We start from the raw sequence: 23,253 nt of genomic DNA on the forward strand, positions 1-23,253 counted from the left end.
TTAGCTCTGAGATTCACAGATTCTTTTGTAGATTTTAACATGAATTCTATAAAATTCATGATGTACTAAATGATACTAACACAGAGAACAACCAACCTGGAACAGCTGTCAGCTGATGGGTCAAAGAGGAAGGGAACAGGGGCTGGTGAGATGGCTCAGCGGGTAAGACCACTGACTGCTCTTCCAAAGGTCCTGAGTTCAAATCCCAGCAACCATATAGTGGCTCACAACCATTCGTAATGAGATCTGATGCCCTCTTCTGGAGTGTCTGAAGGCAGCTACAGTATACTTACATATACTAAATAAATAAATCTTTAAAAAAAAAAAAAAGAGGAAGGGAACAGAAGGCTCTAAGAACCTCAAAAATCGCCCTGCAGGATTCTATTCAGCGCATACTAATAATAGCTATAACTACATAAGATACGGAGCTAGCGTTTTGAATTCCAGTTTCAGGTTCTCTCCTTCAAACCTAGTATCAATGTGGAGACGTTACTAAGTATTTCTAGTCCTCAGTGTATTCACTGTAAGGAGTAATAAAGACCATCCTTTCCCTTGCATGGCAGAAAGATTATTAAGTTTTCATTTTATGTGCAAAAGCAATTTACTATAGCTATAATTAGTACGACCCAGATTAGGTAGTAAAACGCTCCCGTCTGAGATGGGAATAAAACTGCATCACTTCCAGCCCAGCTAGATGGGTCAGTGGGTAAAATCACTTACCGTGCAAACCTCCGATCTATGCTTGATCCCCGGAATTCATGGTGAAAGACTAGAAACTGCCAGAAAGTTGCCCTTTGACCTTCACATGTACTCACAGGCACACACACAGCCATATTCGTCCCACACCAAACACACGCACAACCATGTAAATCACTAGAAGTAAAATTAAGACTCCATCGGCTGCCAAAGAGTTTCAAATCTATCACTTCATTCAATCCCATTTATGATCGCTTTGAAAAATGAGACAAGGTGGGGATTATTCCAATTATTACAAAAGAGAAGTAAGCCTTATTAAATTTAAGCAACTGCCCCAGGATCATATTTTTAGAAGTGAGTCTAGAAATCAGGTCATGTGATTTCAAGATCAATAGGAACACACACCAGAAACATATTAGGACAAAAAGAGTCAAGAATAGCCGGGCGTGGTGGTGCACGCCTTTAATCCCAGCACTCGGGAGGCAGAGGCAGGCAGATTTCTGAGTTCGAGGCCAGCCTGGTCTACAAAGTGAGTTCCAGGACAGCCACAGCTATACAGAGAAACCCGGTCTCAAAAAAAAAAAAAAAAAAAAAAAGAGTCAAGAATAAAAGAAAACATATGCTAAAGAGAGATTCAGAAGCTAGTTTGGGATATTTTTGTAGCTACTTCTACTCAGGATACTTGCGAGAGGTTGACTTTTGGTTTTGTTCTTGCTTGTCGATTTGTATACAGTCATATCAGCTACCAAAGAATGATTCAAGAGTACAAATTCCCTTAATGTACATCACCTCAAGTTAGGTTACTGATGAAGCCAGGGCTGTAGGAAGGTGTCAGGAACCTGGCTGTGACTTAAATATTCACGACTAAAGAGCAGATTCCAGTACCTGAATTACACTCTGTAGCAACCTGCCAGGCCTTGGGGTACATTTATGATAGTAGCAGGCAATCTAACCCACGCCAGAAATTAGCCAGGAGCATGTCATCAAGTCGGAAGCTCTCCAGCTGGGGAGGGCAGATGGACCCACAGAGATCATCATACAGGCAGGCCCTCAAGCTCCAATGAAAAGGCACTCCAAAAGGGACTAGCTTTCCAAGCAGCTAGGATGAGGGTCCTAAAGCCCACATCCACAGGCTCCATACTCCAACAAGGCCACACCTACTCCAACAGGGCCACATCTTCTAAAGGTGCCATTCCCTGGGCCAAGCATATACAAACCACCACAGTATGTAACATCTGGAACGGACTCTGACTAACCATGTCCTGACCAAGAGCTGAGCTTCCCTAATGCCTTACCCAGGTGCTTTGCACTATCTACGGCTGCCCATCTGTTCTGAGGAAAGGGTCTGGGTGAGTGGAGCATCTAGAAGTACTTTCATATGAAGAAATGAGCAGGAAAATAATTCCTGTTTTCTTCTATAGACGGTAAGGCTAAGTATCTCAAAGAAAACCCACAGACAGTGAGTGCCAACCTTCAGATTTTGGCAGTGTGGAGCCAGCGATAGAACCAAGGATTTCTACCTGATCCCTGGTGAAGCTGATAAACCCCAGGTAGGTAGGTCCACTGACATGCCTGACACACTGAGTTGTCTAACTCTGAAATTGCTACTTTTCTTATTGCTGTAAGAAAGTATGTAGCCAAAGCAACGTAAGGGACTTACGGGACCTAGGGTGGCTACAGTTTGGCTCACCTCACAGTGGGAAAGGCACAGGAGCGCCTATGTGAGGGGGCTGCTCACACTGTGTGTCCACAGTCAGGAACCAGGTGTTGCTAGAGTTCTGTTCACTTTTATCCAGCACACAGGATGCTGCTGCTCTTGTTCAGAGCCCTTCTCACCTGAACCTTTCTGGAAACACTCTCTGAGGAGTTTCCAGAATCATGCTTCCCTGACACTGACAATCAAGATTAACTATCCCAAATCCTGACACTCAATGGGCTCGGCTCCTTCCCCACCCCCTTGTTGGCAGGTCAGAAGTGAGGCAGAAGACACACAGCTCTAAAATGATTCTTCTGATGGGTTCTCCATTAGCAATTGGAGAATCAACATCTATACTAGGCTATAAAGATAGCACCAGGGACTAGTTTCAGAAGAATCTGATTATTAAATCTGAATGATTCACAGCCATGCTTAATTTCTCAAATAGACACAGTTCTCCAAAAGATACTGTCACTTCATAGCGCATAAATCTCCAGTGCACTCCTTAAAGTATGGCTGTCCTTAGGAAGAAATGACATGGGACACTGGCAGAAACCTGTCATGTTTTCTTTTTCTTTTTTTTTTCATTATTATTTTTTTTAATTAGGTATTTTCCTCATTTACATTTCCAATGCTATCCCAAAAGTCCCCCATACCCTCCCCCCACCCACTCCCCTACCCACCCACTCCCCCTTTTTGGCCCTGGCATTCCCCTGTACTGGGGCATATAAAGTTTGCAACGTGTCATGTTTTCAAGCACTTTTATCTGTCTCCTTTCTGCTATTCCGAGTCAAGACTCCTCATTCATCCCTACAGGGGGTGCTCTCAAGCCCCAAAACTCGTGTTTTCCCCATTCCCATCCTCCTAGATTCTCCACTCAGCTAGTGATAAATTCATGTCCCAGGAAGGAAAACTGAGTATCTTGCTCTGACTGAAGTCTGTGCATGACTTCACAGAGTTTCCAAATATCGGCTTTAAAAGAGGAACAATATGGAACTGCTGTTCAGTGATAGGTTGATTGCCTATCATATACAAGGCCCTGGGCTCCAACCCCAACACTGAAAAAGAAACAACAGATGTGAACCTACGCTATTTCTCTATTTTCCTGCCATGGTCTCTTCCTGGGGGCCTACTTCCATCACCCAGGCCTCACCTCCGAGAGGTTCTACAACTTCCCCACACAGTGCCACCAGCTAGGGACCAAGTGTACAAACATGAATTCATCGGAGAGGGTGTCTGGTGTAGAATGATGAGAGTAAGATGCTGTGTTTCTTAGGACAATCCCACCTACATATAAAAGCACTTAAATATAGTCTGGGAAGGTTTTTGTGCTATGCCAGATTTATGTATACGTGAGTAACATTGGCCAAATTATCATCTTTTCCGTTATTTCCTAAGTATGATCCTAAGGAAGGGTTTTCAGAATGCTGTTTATAAGAAAAACACATGAAAGCTGCTTTATTTTTGTCCTTGAAGAATGCAGGATGAGCAGTAACGCAGTACCAATGGAGGCTCTGATTCACTGCTAGACACTGCCATCTAGCAGGAAGCCAGCAGATGAGTTATTACAACCTCAGAATTTTGACACACCTTTTTGGTCATTTGATGCATTGCCTTTGGCTTAGAAGCAAAAGACAGGTTTCGGTTTTCTATTTTGCTTCTTTTTTCTTTTCTAAGGCAGGGTCTGGCTACATAACCTAAGCTAGCCTCTAAATCACCTTTTCTTGCCTTGGTTTCCAGAATGAGCGCTAGAAATACAGGCCATTGAATAAGAAAGAATGAGAGAACGAAAGAATGAGAGAAAGGAAGGAAGGAAGGAAGGGAGTGAGGGAGGGGGAGAGAGAGAGTGAGAGAGAGAGAGAGAGAGAGAGAGAGAGGGAGGAAGGAAGGAGAGAAAGACAGACAGACAGACAGACAGACAGACAGACAGAAAGAAAGAAGTGAGATGACCTCTCCCAAGTATGGTGGAGGAGAAGGTTTACTGGAGAGGTGATAGAGTGCACAGTAGATATGAGGGAGAGCATATCCCAAGGCAGGGACAGCTGAGAGAGTTCAGAGTGGATATGAACCGTAGACTGAGTGAGGCAGGCCACAGGAGGGGGTGGGGAAGCAAGAAAAGGGAGGGCCAGGAGACCAAGAGCCAAAAATGGCTGGGGGGGGGGGAGCTGTCATAGCCAAAATGACCGAATTATATAGGGCAGAGCAACGGAGGGAAGGACTGCTCACCGGAGAAGTTTAGGGTAGAGGGCTGGGTATGCCAGCCAGGAGGACCCTGTAACTTGTAGGGACTGAGGGATGCTGGGAGAACATGGCTGCCAACCTACACTGTGATATGTTAATAGGGAGCCCTGTTAGTCCTTTATCACAGGTTTGAAACCTAACAGCAGTGGAGCACTACAGACATCTTGGAAAGCATTTGAGAGGCAGTTCTAACCCTGAAACAGAGTACTCCGTTTGTTGCTAGCTGGAACACTCAGTGTTCAACACTGGGGTTGATTATTCAATGCAGAAGCCAAGTCAGGCCCTACCTGAAAAGAACTCCATCTGAGAGTATTGTGGAGCAAAGGGAAGCAAGAGTCTAGTTTGTAGTATGACCTCTTCAGCAAGCCCGTGCGAGGAGTGGTGCACCTCATCTGAAGGAAGGAAGGCTGAATTTGAAGGCATTACGGTCCTGAGCATCAGCTAACCTTATTCCAAATTGGACCTATCCGAGTTGGATTCACTGCACAAAACAAGTCAGTCTTCATCAATTATTCTAAGCGCTGTTTCAGGGCATCATATCAGTGCTTAGGAGGTAATCTATTAGAGCTGTTATGTTAAGAAAAAGACATTTTGTGTAAGGTGTCCTATCAGTTAATGCATCCTGGAAAAATCCCAATCAAATGTCATTTTAAAATCCCAAGATCTGTATCTTGTAATACGAAATGAGTCGTATTTTTAAGTGTCCTAATTGGGTGCAAAAAGCTTAAGAAACGACTTGTGTGTGGATAATCAAAACCCGTTCTTCTGGAGGCTCTTCCAAAGTATCTACTAAATGCACAATGTATCCACCTCAGGAAAGTCAAAACTGCTACTCGCGGGGCACAAGTTCAATCAACAAGTGTTTCAAGGGAGCAGCACCCAGGCGCGAGCCGCAATTCTCAGCACAGCAGGGCCTTGAGACTTTTGCCTGGGGCCTTGGGAAGGAAGCTGAGTTGCTGCCCCAGCTCTGCGCTAAATCAGACCCTCGGGATACCGCGCTCCTCCCGGTTCCCCGAGCCCAGGGCTCCGGGACCACCTGCTCCCTGCTGTGCTCTCAGCGGCCAGATAGGCTAGCGCCCCAGTTTCTGGTTCCAGAAAGCCGTGCTTAGGATTTCTAGGATCCCACCCCCACCTCCTCCCAGCGGAGTCGGATGCTCCGCCAGGGCCCAGCAAACTGTCTCGTCTTACATTCCGCTTCTGCACAGCGCCCCAGTCTCCACCGGCAACAGGAGACTCACCTTAGGCATCAGGGCATCAAAACAAGTCCCCAGCACTGTACTTCAACAATCCTCGGGGGATGCGGGACGCTCTACCCACTCCCCAGAGTCCTCACTTTCTATTTACGCGCCTGAGCTCTTGCAAAGACCCGGAGAAGGCTCGATGGAATGGCAGGCACAGCTCCCGGATCATCCCGCCGAAGTCAGCCTGCGAGATCCTAGATCCACGTTTTCGTGGATGCTGTTTTTAAAAGCTAGCGGTCCCGGCTTCAAAACACTTTGGACCGCCCCTCACTGGTACCTCTCCCGGCTATTGGCGAGGAACGCATCAGGTCCTGGAAATTCTGGAAAGTACTCTCTAAGAGCCCCTCTTGAAAGGAAGGGTCCTGATGTCCTTTTAAGTCATAGGAGACTGCGATCACGAGCCAGGAGGACTGAAGCACAAAGTCAATTCCCAATTTTGTTAAACCAAGGCTCCCAGCAGGGGATTACTTTGGTCTCTGTGTCTTAGACTGGCTTGTCTGCTGCAAGTTCCCCGTGACGATGGGGCTGGGATACCTTGGTCACTAATGAGATTTGACCTCTCATGCAAACGTAGGGGCACCCAGTTCCAAATACTATCAGTGTACATATTCAAATCATAACAGGTATGTTAGCCATGGCTAAGTGAAGAAAACCAGCGTCTGAGGTTGTTTTCAATTTTTTATTTGTTTGGTTGGTTGAGTTGGGAGTTTTGAGACACAGTTTCTTGAGACAGGGTTTCGTGTCAATGTAGCCCTGGCTGTTCTGAACCCCGGCTCTGTAGCTGGCCTCCAACTCAGAATGTCCTTGCCTTTATTTTATATAGTAGCTCACTATGTAGCCCAGGCTGGCCTTCAACTCTTTATCCTTCTATCTCAGTCTCCCGAGTGCTGGGATTAAAGGAATGCACTGCCTGGCTTGAAGTGAGCTGTCTTGGTTTCTTTGGGGAGTGGAATTATTGGTTTTTGTTTGTTTGCTTGCTTTTTTTTTTTTTTTTTTTTTTGACAGGGCCACTGTGACACTGTAACACTAACCTTGGGACATGGCTGGAGAAAAGAACAACAGTAATACTGCATTTATTTACCCAAATTAGTTACTGTAAGCTCTCTCAATACAGACGCATCGGTCTTTCCTGAGGCTGAAAGGTGGACAGTCAGAAAGTGTGTGACTGATCCTTAGGAAAACAGAATTTGTGCAGCTGAGAAATGACCTTATAATATTTGCTGTCTATAGTGCTGAGTATTAAATCCACAGGCATTGTGCTAAGCAGTTCCCATACCCAGGCCTAAAGAATGTGCTTTACTCTAAAAGGAATCTCAAATTTGAAGGGGTTTTACTATTATCATTATTATTATTATTAAAGTAATAAGAAGTTGGACCCGGTTGTTTTGAGGCATGCCTATAATCCCAGCACTCAAGTGGACTGAGATAGAAGGCTAATGAGTTCAAGGCTACACAGAGGGACACTTCTAAACTACTTTTGTAAGTATACTGGTTGGTTTTGCTTGTTTGTTTGTTGGCCAACTTGTCACAAACTAGATTCAATTGGAAGGGTGAACCTTAACTAAGAAGATGTCTCCATCATATTGGCCTGTAAGCAAGTATGGGCTGGGGCAACATTTTCTTGACTAAAGACTGATGTGGAAAGGCCCAGTACACTGTGGGATGTGCCACGCGCCGAGCGCCACCACGCGCCACGCCTAAGCAAGTAGTCCTGGGAGGTGCCAGAAAGGTAGCCAGAAGAGGAAGCAGTGTTCTCTCATGGCTTTTCCTTTAGGTCCTGTCTCAAATTCCTGCCCTAACTTCTCTTCCAATGGACTATCAACTGTAAGGTGATAAAAACCTTTCCTCCCCAAGTTGTTTTTGCTCTTGTTGTTTCATCCAAACATCAGAAAGCATACTAGGACAAAAAGGGAGAAAACTGCTATAACAGGCTGTAGATTATTCATGAGGCTTCATGCCGTTATGAAGTATGCACTAAAACTCTCCCCTCTAGCAACTTCCTGTACACTGAACTTTTATGCCGTTAGATCTGAGGCCGAACTGTAACTGTACCCAATGGTATCCTTTAGCTTTGGGGGGGGGGAAGGAAGCTAGAACTTATTAAAACTAGGGGAAAAAACAAGTTCCAAAATGTGACACACTGTAAAATAAACCTAATCTGTTCTCCAGGATCTCCAGCCAGGAAAAGAGCCAGGGGTGAGATTAGAAGACCCTTTATACATGGCAGTTAAACAAAAAGCCAGATGATGATAAGCGTGTCGTCCCTACTCCACAGAAGCTTGGCATGCCCAAGGTAATACATCACAAATCTAGATAGAAAATTTTGTCAGGGGGCAGGGGTATGTACCCCACTTCTGTCCAATGAGGTTTAAATGAAAAGGCTGAAGAGACAGGAGGCTCACGGTGTTGTGTTGTGTTTCTTTTGTTTTGCATTTCACACAGTGAAAAATGCACCCAGCTTGGGTTTATAGGGACTGAAATTAAGTGCTGGAGAGAGAAAGAGAGAGAGAGAGACAAAGACTGGGAGGGAGAGAGGGAGGGAGGGAGAGAGAGAGAGAGAGAGAGAGAGAGAGAGAGAGAGAGAGAGAGAGAGAGAGAGAGAGAGAGAATGAATGAATCTCCACTAGCCATGATGGAGCAGTACTAAGGCCCCTAGTGAAATGCCTCCTGAGACACCAGGCTGCTGGAGCAGAAATCACCCAGGAACATTCAGACAGCAAGTATTCGGGGAGCACAATTGGGGAACTAGACAAACTAGCATTAGAGAATAGATGAGGGGTCATCCCCCAGTAATTGTGCAGAGCCTAATAAATAAATCATAGTTTGAGTCTCATTCATTTGAAGCTAGACAGGGATCAGTGTAATTCATACTATTTTCCTGGGTTATTTACTAACCACACAATGGCAGACCCATGTTTGCTGTAGATGGCCAAAACAAACTGAACTCGGTGGATTTTTTTTTTCCTTATGGAATGGTTTGTATATGCTTGACTCAGAGAGTGGCATGATTAGAAGGTATAGCCCTGTTGGAGTAGGTGTGTCACTGTGGGTGTGGGCTGTAAGGCTATCATCCTAGCTGCCAGGAAGTGAGTATTCTGCTAGCAGCCTTCACATGAAGATGTAGAACTCTCGGCTCCTCCAGCACCATGCCTGCCTGGATGCTGCCATGTTCCTGCCTTGGTGATAATGGACTGAATCTCTGAACTTGTAAGCCAGCCCCAACTAAATGTTGTCCTTATAAGAGTTGCCTTGGAATGGATACAGAAAATGTGGTACATTTACACAATGGAGTACTACTCAGCTATTAAAAAGAATGAATTTATGAAATTCCTAGGCAAATGGATGGACCTGGAAGGCATCATCCTGAGTGAGGTAACCCAATCACAAAAGAATTCACATGATATGCCCTCACTGATAAGTGGATATTAGCCCAGATACTTAGAATACCCAAGATATAAGATACAATTTGTGAAACACATGAAACTCAAGAAGAACGAAGACCAAAGTGTGGACACATTGCCCCTTCTTAGAATTGGGAACAAAACACCCATGGAAGGAGTTACAAAGACAAAGTTTGGAGCTAAGATGAAAGGATAGACCATCTAGAGACTGCCATATCCGGGGATCCATCCCATAATCAGCCTCCAAACGCTGACACCATTGCATACACTAGCAAGATTTTGCTGAAAGGACCCAGATATAGCTGTTTCTTGTGAAACTATGCCGGAGCCTAGCAAACACAGAAGTGGATGCTCACAGTCAGCTATTGGATGGATCACAGGGTCCCCAATGGAGGAGCTAGAGAAAGTACCCAAGGAGCTAAAGGGATCTGCAACCCTATAGGTGGAACAACAATATGAACTAACCAGTACCCCGGAGCTCGTGTCTCTAGCTGCATACGTATCAGAAGATGGCCTAGTCGGCCATCCGTGGAAAGAGAGGCCCATTGGTCATGCAAACTTTATATGCCTCAGTACAGGGGAACGCCAGGGCCAAGAAGTGGGAGTGGGTGGTTAGGGGAGTGGGGGGAGGAGGGTATGGGGGACTTGAAATGTAAATGAAGAAAATACCTAATTAAAAAAAAAAAGAGTTGCCTTGGTCATGGCGTCTGTTCACAGCAGTAAAGCCATAACTAAGACACCTTACAATGCTTTTGTTTATAGATGATAGTTTCTGATTTCATTTTTATGGGTTTTCTGTGTGTGTGTGTCTTAGAGTTTGTATGTGTTTCTTACGCTTTCACTTTTGGCTCTTCCCCCCAACACACACACCCGCTTGTTCATTTTATCCTACTCTGGTTGGTTTGTTTTTATTTTATATTTTTATTATTATTTAATATTATTATTATCTTAGATGCCTGTTTGCATTCTAACGAGAGAGAGAAAATGTGTGGATTGGATGGGTAGGAAAGGAGGGAGGGGCTGAGAGAAAACCATAATCAGAATATATTGCATGAAAAATATTTATTTTTAATTTGGAAAAAAAACAAATATCAAAACAGATAGATGGATGAACAGAACATGGTGTTCACATACAGTGGAATACTTTGTAGTCTCATCTTGTGGCCCAGGCTGGCCTTGAACTCACTGTGCTTCCCAAGAGGGTCTCAAACTATAGCTCCTCTCCACTTTAGTCTTAAAGTCCTCAGCTTCCAGGTGTATACCATCAGGCATCGGGCCCAGCTATCATGTATATTTTTGAGGTTTCCATTGTACGTACGTCTTAGCCTTTAACAGCTGAGCTATCTTTCTAGTCCTATTTTTCATATTTTAAAGAAATTGGAATTCCAATTCATGCTACAAAATAGATACTTGAAAGTGCGAAGAAAAAATAATATGTAATCCTATTAATACAAAATTCATAGGAACATAAAATAAAATAAAATTCGCTCATGTGTGGAGTCAGAGAGCACTGGGGATGTTTTGTTTAACAGAGAGTGTCAGTTTGGGCTGATGAGAGACTTCTGAGGGTGGAGGGATGGTGGTGACTGCTGTTCACTAATGTGTATTTACTTAATGACGCTGCTCTGGACACTTTAACTGAGTAAAGTGATAAGCCTTTTATATGTTTCATCGCCATGAAAAATGGCTTAAAATTTAGCCCCCAATGTTCAAAGATAAACAGGTTTCTTATTTGTCAGTGCCCACCACTTAACGACAGTGTGAAGCATAGGCCTTGCTGGAGTTCCGTTTTGTGTAGATGCATCTGTGTGTATTTCCTACAGATTCTCACCATTTAAGTTGTATTTGTCTCTGTGGCTTTGAACAGTTTTAGAGACCTGTCATCAATAAACAGAGGGCAAAAAGAAAAAGAATCTCTTCCCATGTTTCCATGCCCCAGGGCTTCCTGGCTTCCTTCTTAGTGCGATGCCAGGAAGATTCTAGCACCTGAACACCTGGACTTGGTTTCTTGCAGATCATTATTTTGCCAACATCTGAGGAAAACACCCTGGTAATAGACTGTTCCAGTAATCTTGCCAGGACATAGATTTAAATAAAGAAACAGTGCTCGAATGTCTACACGTTGTGTTATCCGTGTTTTCTATTTCTATTCTTTTCCAACAGCCTCAGAACCTAGTGTCATAGCGTGTCCAGCAGCCTGCCTGTGCGCGTTAAGCAACTCCTTCCATTCTCAGTAAATCATCTCCTACTAGAGAAGAGCCATGCTTTGCCATCTGCTAAGCCAAGCTGTGTCTAGAGCTGTGTTTCTAAAGCTGGTAAGTAGACATGGATGAGAACCTGAAGAACAAGCAAGCATCACTCTGCCAGGAAAGACCCAGGAGAAGTGGTCAGGGGCTCCTACCTGGCTGAGCCTGATGCCCTGGAGCAGGTAAAACTTGCCAGGTGACTCCACATCTTCAATCCCTGTCTGAGCTCTTTCAACCTTACATTTTTCCTAGGGGGACCCTAACTTTGGAAAAGGACACCTGCTTTGGCTTTTCCTCCCGTCTCCTTCATAACTGTTACAGGATGGCTTGATTTTCAAGACAGTATCCCTTGCACCTGCAAGAGATGGTCCTTTCAGCATTTCCATGGAAACCTTCTCAACCCCCACCCTGTTTGAGTTGTTTGCTCACCTCATCCTGTCCTTTTCCTTTTTCTCAGGACTCCCAGAGCAATTCTCAAAGCCAAGGAATCCTCCATCCCTCAGGCTGTGATAATCAGCACCATCATCTTATGCAAACACCACAGCTATCATGTGCCCTTCTCCTTGTGCCTTCACTTCACCCCTGTCCTCCATCAGCATTAGAAAAGCTTCCCTCTAGGAGAAGAGAGCAAGCAGAAATGACCCACATGCTACTCAGAGAATGAGAGCCCTCAGAGCAGCCACTCAAACCCTAAATAGGATGGATGTTTTCTCAGAGCTCACAGATCTGTGTGGAAGAGGAGGCAGAACGTTTCTATGAGCCAGAGATGATGAAAGACGCCAAGGAAACCATCTTCTGCACACAACCGAGCTGACATTCGTGTGAATTCACAGAGACTGTGTGGAACACATGGGGCCTGCACAGGTTCAAGCCAGATAGAGAGCCGAGAGCTGAGAGGGAAAAGTAGAGACGAGCTCCCACCTAACCGAGAAGCTATCTACATTTGATACCTGCTGCTAAAGGAGAAAGTATTGTTCTCCAGTGGGATCTCACGAGGTATATTAACGAAGCTTCAGGATAAGTCCCATGCCTAGCTCCATTTGCCTAACAAACTACAAACTCCATGACAGTTTTGTAGACTTTAGGCCTCATTTTGCCTCCTTTGCATTTTTTTTTTTGTCTTGTTGATCTTTTGCTTGTATATTTCGTGTTTTGGAGTGATGATCTGTGTATGTTTCCTTGTTTGTTTTATAATGAGAAAAAGAGAGAAAGGACACCATGGATTTGTGTGGTGGGAGGTGGGAAGGATCTGGAGGAGATGAGGGAGGGGAAAGAAATAATCAGATATATTTCAATTAAAATTTTTAAAAAAACCGGAGAGAGTGCGGTAATGAAGTTTAAGGCCATGAATTATCTGGATCAGGCTATTTCTCTGACTGAGATTCTTTGCGTAGATCTCCATTTAGGCTGTCTCTACCCATACCTGCATAGGCTCTTTGCTGCTAAATGCAAGAGAAGGTCTTTCTCTCGGATGCTTGCACAGGTCGCTCTCCATTTCTTGCCACGTCAATATTAAATTCACCTCCAGAGAGAGGCTTTGCTTGAAGCCTTAGTGAAACCGCCCCTCCCCCATATCTCCATCCTTCCCCTGTTTTGCTTTTCTCATTGAGCATGGTGTTGGGGCTTGTTCATTTTGCCTGTTTGCCCCATCAGAATCTTAAGTTTTCTGAGGGTAAAATTGAAAAGTATTTATACTTTCAAAATTCAGACACATTTAAGAAATGCAGCCTATTTTCACTGAATCAAACATTGCAGGACATGGATAATATAATGCAAATATAGTAGGCAATATATGCTATAATAAGATAGAATATCATGCATTATGAAAATATGCACAGAGGCAAAGTATGATGGTCTGTATATGCTTGCCTCAGGGAGTGGCACTGTTTAGAGGTGTGGCCTTGTTGGAGAAAGCATGTCACTGTAGGCGTGAGCTTTAAGACCCTCATCTCAGCTGCCTGGAAGCCAGTCTTCTAGCAGCCTTCAGAACATGAGGTGGAACTCTCAGCTCCTCCAGCCCCATGCCTGCCTGGATGCTGCTATGCTCCCACCTTGATGATAATGGACTGCACCTCTGAACCTATAAACCAGCCCCAATTAAATGTTGTTCTTATAAGAGTTGCCTTGGGGGGCTAACGAGATGGCTCAGTGGTTAAGAGCGCCGACTGCTCTTCCAAAGGTCCCGAGTTCAAATCCCAGCAACCGCATGGTGGCTCACAACCATCCGTAACGAAATCTGATGCCCTCTTCTGGAGTATCTGAGGACAGCTACAGTGTACTTACATATAATAAAATAAATAAATCTTAAAAAAAAAAAAAAAAAAAAAGAGTTGCCTTGGTGCCTTGGTCATGGTGTCACTTTACAGCAAGAAACAGGTAACTAAGACACAGAGGCAGGTGGATTTTTCTAAGCTTCCAGCCAGCCAGGGATACACAAAGAAATCCTGTCTTAAAAAACAAAAATTCAACCACATTTGAAATTAATTCAGCTGGGAATAGTTCTACCTCAAGAACCAGCTATATCACTCCTGGGCATATACCCAAAAGATGATCCACCATCCCACAAAGACACTTGCTCAATTCTATGGCTATTCATAATAGCCATAAATGGGAAACAACCTAGATGTTCCTCAACCAAATAACAGATAAAGAAAATGTGGTACATACACACAATGGAAGACTCTTCAGCTATTAAAAACGAAGACATGAATTTTGCAGGCAAATGGATGGAACTTGAGAATATCACCCTGAGTGAGGTAACCCAGTCCCAAAAGGACATGCATGGTATGTACTCACTTATAAGTGGATATTAACCAAAGGATACCTATGCTGCACTCCACAGACCCAAAGCTAAACAAAAAGGAAAGCACAAGCAAGGATGCTTGAATCTCACTTAGAAAGAGGAATAAAATAGTCATGAGAGGCACATGGAAGGCGGGAACTGGGTGGGAGAGAGAATGGGGAATGGCAGGTTCAGGATCAGATGTGGGGAAGGACAGGAGAGATGGCTAGATGGCCATGAGAATGAATGGAAATCTGCAACTGACAGGGGTACAGAAGTGGATGGCATCTCCAGGATGTGATAGAGGCCTGGGATAAGGGATCCGAGAATCAATGGGGGTGACCTTAGCTGTGACTCACAGCACTGGGGGTATGGAACCTAAAGAGGCCACCTCCTGTAGCCAAGCAGGAGCCTCAGTGGAGTAAAAGGGACACCAACTTATCCATGAAACTTCCAACCCAAAATTTATCTTGTCTAAATGAAATACAGGGAGTGGGGATGGAACAGAGATTGAGGGAATGGCCATCCAATAACTGGCCCAAGTTGAGACCCATCCTATGGGCAAGCACCAATCCCGGACACTATTAATGAGATTATGTTATGCTTGCAGACAGGAGTCTAGCATGTTGTCCTCTGAGATGCTCCACCCAGCAGCTGACTCAGACAGAGACAGACACCCACAGCAAAACAGTGGATGGAGCTTGGGGACTCTTATGGAAGAAAAGGAGGAAGGATTGTGGGCCCAGAAAAGGATAGGAACTCTGCAGGAAGACCAACAGAGTCAACTAACCTGGACCATTTGGGCTTTCAAAGACTGACCCACCAACCAAAGAGCATACATGGGCTGGACCTAGACCTTCCCACACATATGTAGCAGATGTGCAGCTTGGTCTTCATGTGAGTCCTGAACAACTGGAACAAGGACTATCCCAAAAGCTGCTGCCTGTCTGTGATATATGTTCTTCCAGCTACACTGCCTTGTCTGGACTCACTGGGAGAGGATGCATGTAGCCCTGTGGAGACTTAATGTGCCAGGGTGGGAGGACACCCAGGGGGCCCCAACCAGCTCAGAGGAGAAGGGGGGGATTGTGGAAGGGGGTAACCAAGAGAGGAGGAGAGGGGTGAAAAGTCAAGAAGTTAAAAAAAAAGAAGAAGAAAGGGGGGAGAAAGAAAAAAAGGAACCCTCCCCCAAAAAGCACTTTTCCTTGAAATTTAAGAGTCTCTATTCCTGCAGAGTGAGGTTACAAAAACATACTTTTCTTTCTTTCCCTTAAGCTCATAAGCTCTTGAAGAATGCCTTGAAAAGACTCTGTTGGAGAATGCATTCAAAGTAAGAGCTCAAGGATGAACGATCAAACTGTCAATTGAAGAGGACTCTTAGCCCTCTTATTTCAAAACCTCTCCACAGCTGAGTGAAGGCTGACAGCCAGGCTTTGAAAGTACTCTACGGGAATTCAAGGCCTCTCATGAAAGATCTCTCTGTGCCTAACCTAGAAAAGTATCAGTGGGGAATCCTCAGGGTCACTTGACTGAAAAGTGAACCTCTTGGTAGCATCTTCCCACCCCACCGCTCACTCTCTCTCACTTAGCTTCAAGTAGTGTGTACCTCAACTCCAAATCAAATGCTCATCCGGTGTTGTCACAGGGATCCTTCCAGGACAGTCTAAGGTCCTTCTTTAAGACAATAAAAGATAATGTAAGCATTGTTCTCTTCATTTCAAATTATAACAAGTCTTTTTTTAAAAAGATTTATTTATTTATTTTATGTATATGAGTACACTGTACTTCAGACACCCCAGAAGAGGGCATCGGATCCCATTACAGATGGTTGAGAGCCATCACGTGGTTGCTGGAAATTGAACTCAGGACCTCTGGAAGGGCAGTCAGTGCTCTTAACCACTAAGCTATTTCTCCAGCCCAAATTATAACAAGCCTTACTGAAATGTTTGTCCAGCATTAACCAGAGTCACTAACACAAAAGCCAAAAAACAAACAAAATATGTATTCTACAAGACCTCTTGTGCCAGAATATTTGCTCTTTCTCCTTGGAAAGAATGTGCCCGCTGGTTCTGACTGACCAACAAATGTGGCTTTCACTGTGGCCCCTTGGGGCCCTTGGGATCAGGTGGCCCCTTGGGAATGATGCAGTTCCAGGTCTCATACACAGTGCCCAACGATTCAGAAAACTCGCCCAACGTCAATCAGCAGAATCTAGAACCCTGAATTAAATGGCCAAGTGCTGTGCACTCCGGTATAGAAACCATGCTGGGATTTGTGGATTAAAGTAGACCAAACTGGATTTACAGGGACTGTGTTTGTTGGTTGCTTGCTTTTTACAGTTGTGGAAAATGAGACTTAAAAAGTACAAGTAAATTATTCCAAAATAACTTAAGAGCCAAGCCTTGGTTTAGTGGTAAAGATCTATAATCCCAGCTCCTCAGGAAGCTAAGGCAAGAGGAATGAATGTTCAAGGCTGGTCTGAGCTACACAGCAAGTTACAAGTCAGCACTCAGGGCCACTTGTCAAGATCATTTCTCGAGTGTGTTTGTGTGTTGTAGGCTGAGACCATAGCTTTGTCTTAGAGAACCGACCTAGCACACACATGAGGCATCTCTCAATTCAGTCCTCAGGAAGCCCCGATCTGCTCCAAAGTACTTAAACACGACATTATGATGTACACAGGCACTGTTGAAGGTGTTTTGGACAGCAAGAAAAGTGACATGGCAATCATTCTCTGTTGTGTCCGGCCAGCGGCTCACATGTCTGGGTTCTGTTCTGGAAAGGCATCTTGGAATCTGGAAGAGAAGAGGGAGCTAGGCGGAGCGAGAGAGAGAGGTAACCAACACAGTCATTCTGATCAAGGTTCAATTTTACTATTTCCTACACTCAGTTATGAAGCAGGGGGAGGGACCCGATTCCCGCCAAATCATCTTGGAGTAAAGTTCCAGGTGAACACATGATAGCTCCGGAACAGCTAGTTGGCAGGCAGCGGCAGTGGGAGTGGCAGGGTGATAGGGCGGCAAGCTCCGCCCCATGCTCTCTAACACTGAAACCTGAGCAAACAGGTTTCAGGCTGGGGAGGGGAGGTTACAATTCTCCATGTGACCAGGACTCCCATTTGGCTCTCTATTCTAAGTAATAATAGTATCAATCACAGGCAAGTCCAAATGGTAACAATGTGTCAGGAAATTCTCTTGAATGCTTCATGAAGATCAGGGCTTAACTGAAGTCCTGACTGGAACAGTCTGAAAGGCTGGATGAACTGGGGTTACCTGGGAATAGCAGTCCTTTCTGAAGCTGTTCTGAAAGATCTCGGGGACAGCATCAGTTTAAGGAGGATTGATCAGAGAGTTGGAACAGAAGGTCTCAGCATCTCAGTATCCCCAAGGGTAAATCCTGCCAGGGCTGCCCTCTTGGTCGTCCATTCTTTAATATATAAATCTTACAAGCAATACATAGTCTATAAAGACATCTGTATGGAACATGAAGGGTGCGCAGATCCGTTAAGGGTAATTTCCTGCTCTTTGAACATATGAGGAAACAACGGTGTTTCATCAGAAGTTAGTTTGATCATATAATCAAACAGCAATATAAACCTGCATTCAGACCACCTGAAGGATTGTATGCAATAGTAAGCATGAGAATTTCTTTCTTTCTTTTTTTTTTTTTTTTTTTGGTTTTTTGAGACAGAGTTTCTCCGTATAGCCTGGCTGTCCTGGAACTCACTCTGTAGACCTGGCTGGCCTCCAACTCAGAAATCCACCTGCCTCTGCCTCCTGAGTGCTGGAATTAAAGGCGTGTCCCACCATGCCCAGCCTAGTATGAGAATTTCTAAGCCAACAAGATTTATTGCCCATGAAAGCTGAGGTTCTAGCTGGAGACATATATATGTCCCAGTCAGTTTCAGAGCTGTTTCAATAGAGGGTTTAGTAATATGCATTAGTAGTGCATTGGGTCCTTATTATTTTTCTCCTGTATGTTCCTGAGATCTTCAGGGGGTCTTCCCTCTATCAAATCTGATCCTTATTGCTTTGGAAGGAGTCCAAAGCCTTTTCCATTTTCCTGTTAACATAAACTCAGAACCTTTCTCCAAAAGAATCCTGTCCTTAGTCCAGCAACCCGAAGTCATCAAAAGTATAGGCTGATCAGTCTAGCAGCCCCCTTTTTATTTAGGTCTTCTATATTTTGACCTCTCTCCTGGAGGATTTGTAATACCATCATAAACACTGAATTTATAACCACATTCATTTTGATAGTTAAAACAATTTAAGCCGGGCGTGGTGGAGCATGCCTTTAATCCCAGCACTCGGGATTACTTGGTTTTTCAAGACACGGTTTTTCTGTGTAGTCCTGGCTGTCCTGGAACTCATTCTGTTGACCAGGCTGGCCTCGAACTCAGAAATATGCCTGTCTCTGCCTCCCAAGTACTGGGATTAAAGGTGTGAGCCACCACTACCTGGTTGGATTTATTTGTTTATTATCTATGTATCCTTGAAGACATTTATATCAATTCCCATTTCTTTCTCTCTTCTTTGAAGATTAGTATCTACATAATAAATATACCTGCATTCCCCTTTCTCTTTACATAAAGTCAGGATTGATGTGCATTTATGTTTTAAATTATTAAGGATATTCCTACTTATTATTAAGCAAAAACCTACATAGTATCCTTAGCGAAAAAATGTGACATTTTTAACTTTAGACTGTCATTTGCAAGTGGCTGTAACTATCAATAGAGGCTCCTGCCCTGGCTTTATTGTGTAGCTGGTCTAGAATTCACAGATCTCTCTCTCTCTCTCTCTCTCTCTCTCTCTCTCTCTCTCTCTCTCTCTCTCTCTCAGGACCTTTGGCAGAGCAGTTGGTACTCTTAACCACTGAGCCATCTCTCCAGCCCCTGATTGTATTTTTTAAATTATTTATTGTATTATATGAGTACACTGGTGTGTCAGACACACCAGAAGAGGGCATCAGATCCCTCCCATTACAGATGGTTGTAAGCCATCATGTGGTTGCTGGGAATTGAACTCAGGACCTCTGGAAGAACAGTCAGTGCTCTTAATTGCTGAGCCATCTCTCCAGCCCCCTGATTGTATTTTTATTCTATGTCCTCTTTAGTGGTTGCTCTGTCTTATTTGACATATACCTAAAATTGTAGTGCTTGCTTGCTATTGTCACCCTCCAGTCCGAGTGAAATTTAGAAGCCTTATTTCAGTTCACCTGCTGTCTTGGGTACTTTTACTTTCTGTCAGTTGCTGTGGCACAACACCATGACTGAGGCAACTTATAAAAGAAAACATTTAATTTGAGACTTGTGGTTTCTCGAGGATTATATAGACTTCATAACCATAATGGTAGAGAAATGTCAGCCATGACACTGGAACCATAGATGAGAGCTTACATCTGATCTACAAGCATGAGACAGCCAATTAATGGGGAATAATATGGGCTTTTGATATATCAAAGTCCAATGCCAGTGACAAACCTCTTCGAACAAGGCCACACCTTCTAGTCCTTATCAAACTATTCCGCCAACTGGAGATGGAACATTCAAGTATGCGAGCCTATGGGAGGCATTCTTGTTCAAACCACTATGCCTGCTCTAGCCCTTTGCAATTTATAATCATTTTAGTCTTCCATGTGACCTAATGCACCCTGGGGTTGGGGGAACACATCAATGGTAATGATTCTACAAGGCTGATTGATCGTAACCTCATGAAAAGCTAAGACGGTCACAGGAAAGCATCCAAAGCCTATAACAGAGCTTCCCTTGCTATAACCCACTCCTTAGTGTTTCTCCCAATGAATCTGAAAAAATGTCTTGCCTTACAACATCTTTTGTTGCTCTATAGTTGTAAAAACTTTGTGAGATCATTTTCACTTTGGAATACATCATGGTGGACAACCAGAATCATGTTTCCTGTCCCTGCTCAGTCAACAGGAAACAACTCCACGTGGGGTGAAAGCTCTGTTGTATGACGTTTAGACCCACGATATGTAACATCACACACGCTGCCTTCATTACCTAGTGTCAGGTCCCAAGGAAACTCCACTGCCCCAAATTCTGGGGCCTGTTCCCCTCTATCAATGGCCTGATCCATTTCTTCCTCACTCTCAAAAGGGACTAAAGGCTATATTCGATGTCTACTGGCTTACCAAAGCACATGCTAGTTCCCAGGCTTATTCAGTACCTGTGGGCTCTTCTCGCCCCATCCCCTACTCTAAACTTCTCCAACTTCTCATTCTTGTATAACCCTGGTATTTTGGCTGTACTTTCTTGGCCTCTTCTCTTGCCCCTCTCTCTTGGTCTCTTTCTCTTCTTCTCTCGCTCTGTCTCCTCTCGTGGTCTGGTGCAATCTGCTGGTCATGTCCAATCTACTACTTTCTGTGTTCTGGATTCTTCCAGATACCTCTGGCTGTATTATCCCTCATATCTACAGAGTAAAAACCTTCCCCTCAATCATCCCTTGGAGTTGTCATGTCTTCAGTTTATACACCAGGCACAAGCTAAAGTTTCAAAGGTGAAGAACTTCCAAGTGCTATGCATAGTTTTCTCCACAGAATCCAAAATTTCTGTTTCATTTATAGAACTTGGAAAACCCATTCTTGTAGGTTTTCTGGTACCAACTATTTCTCTTGGTTTTTCTTTAGCAGAACCTGTCATATGATTTTTCCTTCATTCTTAAGGAACTTTTTACCAGGGCAGATGGTTCTAAGTGAACTTTTCCCCAGCACTTAAAAGAATACTATACCACTCCCCACTTCCCTTTCTTCAGTTAGAATGGCCTTAGTGTAGCTTTCTGTGAGTTTTGTCATGTAAGTGACCTATTGTCCCACCAACAGTGTAGGGACACTTTCTCTGATGCAGTGCAAATTCTAGTGTGCCTGCTCACCTCGTATGGGTGGAAATGTTACCATTTCACCATGCTGTGGGAAGTTCATAATCTTGTCAGGGAATTGTATCCCTTTATTCGGTCTCTTTGGACCTCATAGTTAGATGGTGCATTGTGGAAGGATACCTTTCTCCTTGAAGGCAGTGGATGCCACCGCCTTTTAAAATTATTCACAGCTCAATGTTGGGGCTCACATTTGTAATCCCAGTGGAGAAGGTGGGGGGACAGGAGGATTGCTCACAGGTGTGAGGCCAGCCTGGGCTGCTATACAATGAGTTGCATGCCAGACTGTTACAGTGACACTCTTTCTCAAAAAACAAATAGACTGCCAGATATAGCTCAATGCGGGGTGACAGGTGTCACTCAATGATACAACCTTGCCTAGCATGATTAAGGCACTGGGTTCCCCACAACCACACACAAGGCCAACCACACTGTTGGCTGCACCCACACTCAGTTTGACAGCTGTGAGGAGAGCAATACCACGCTGCCATACTGTTACTGTTTCATCAGAGATTCAATCTAGCTTGCAGACCCCAGATGTTTACCACAAAAGTCATATACTTTGCTGTACTGTAAGGCTGCATATACTTTGGGTCTGGGTTCCTCCTGGTTTAATTTCCTACTGATCTTTCCTCTTGCTCTACGTTCTCTAGCCCACACTTTTCCTTTGTCTGTTTTTACTCCAACTATCTCCTTAACTGTAGGGCTCTCCATTATCTTTCTTTAAAAGGCACACACACACACACACACACCTGATGCCACAACTTACTGCATTACCTCATCGTGATTCTCTACCCAGTTATCACTTACTTCTACGGCATTCTCCCAATAAACCTTTCTTCTTTATTTTTTTTTAAAGATATTTTCTTTATTTACATTTCAAATGTTATTCCCTTTCCTAGTTTCCCCTCCGAAAATCCCCTATCCTCCCCCCCCTCCCCCTACTCCCCAGCCCACCCACTCCCATTCCTGGTCCAGGCATTCCCTTATACTGACTGGGGCATAGAACCTTCACAGGATCTAGGGCCTCTCCTCCCATTGATGACCGACTAAGCCATCCTCTGCTACATATAATCCTTTCTAAAAGAGCCTGTCTCCACTAACTTACTTTGCGTTATCCTCATCGATATCACCATCGCCAGCATCCGGCTATGACCTCCCTGTAAAACTCAAGTTGGTCTCAAGCTCCCGAACCAACCTCCCCACTAGCTGAGTGTTCACAGCTGCCTCATGGCTTTTACAGCACTTAGCAGTACTTAAACATTATATTATACAGTTTATAGTACAAGTCTCTGAATCCCATTACTAAGTAAGGACCTTGAGGGTGTAGAATATTGTTCCTCTTCATTGCTCTGTCTCTAGACTCCGGGACTGTATTTGGCACATGGCAATTTCTTCAAAATCACTTGAACTACTTATTGGCTTTCAGAAGGGAGAACTGGGGAAGCAACCCTCATTTTATTATCACTCCTGCTGACCTTTTAAAAGCACTTTCTCAGGCCTGGATAATGGCTCAGGAAGGAGTGTGAGCCTGGTAACCGGAGTTTGATCCTTACAGAAGGAGCAAGGCAGCGACAGTAGAATCTGTCCGTTTTGGGGTCACATGCATACAGGTTTTTTTCGTTTGTTATCTGTTGTTGTTGTTTCCCCATAACGACACTGCCGTGTGTGTTTCAAAGTGAGAACTGAGATGGCTGCTAGAAGTTCCCGCGGGTTGGTAAAGGAGCTGATGGCTTCAGGCTTTCCAGGCACGCGGCCACGGCCAGAAATGGGACGGTAATTAACATTAAAGCCCCGCGCGTGAACAAGGGACTCGGGGGGTGCGCCTTGGGTTAGAGAGGTCAAAGAAGCCCCGCTTTTTAGAGGTTTGGAGCTCGCGCAGAAACACAGCAAGCAGGACAAGACGGTATCTGCGCCCCTAGGGCAAGGGATGCCGGAGGCGAGCACGCCGGGATCCAAGCGTGCGTTGGCGCGGAAGCGCGCATGCTCACTGCGCCCGGGGACGTCACGGGCTTCTGGGACACTGAGACGTTCTCGCGATAGGTTAGTGGCTCTCC

At 44.5% G+C, this 23,253-nt stretch overlaps 1 protein-coding gene across 1 annotated transcript in view; it reads right to left on the reverse strand.

Moving 5' to 3' along the window:
• The window catches only part of Pofut3 (protein O-fucosyltransferase 3), a 76,435-nt gene extending 70,451 nt beyond the window's left edge, over nucleotides 1-5,984 (reverse strand). Inside the window, exon 1 of the mRNA XM_021170202.2 lies at nucleotides 5,872-5,984. The gene's annotated coding sequence lies outside the window, so the exon portion shown is untranslated. The remainder of the gene's footprint in view (nucleotides 1-5,871) is intronic.
• Between the last annotated feature and the right edge of the window lie 17,269 nt (nucleotides 5,985-23,253).

The sequence above is a fragment of the Mus caroli genome, unplaced genomic scaffold (genome assembly GCF_978045245.1).
Source record: "Mus caroli unplaced genomic scaffold, Mus_caroli_1 scaffold_10, whole genome shotgun sequence".
Taxonomy (NCBI): Eukaryota; Metazoa; Chordata; class Mammalia; order Rodentia; family Muridae; genus Mus; species Mus caroli.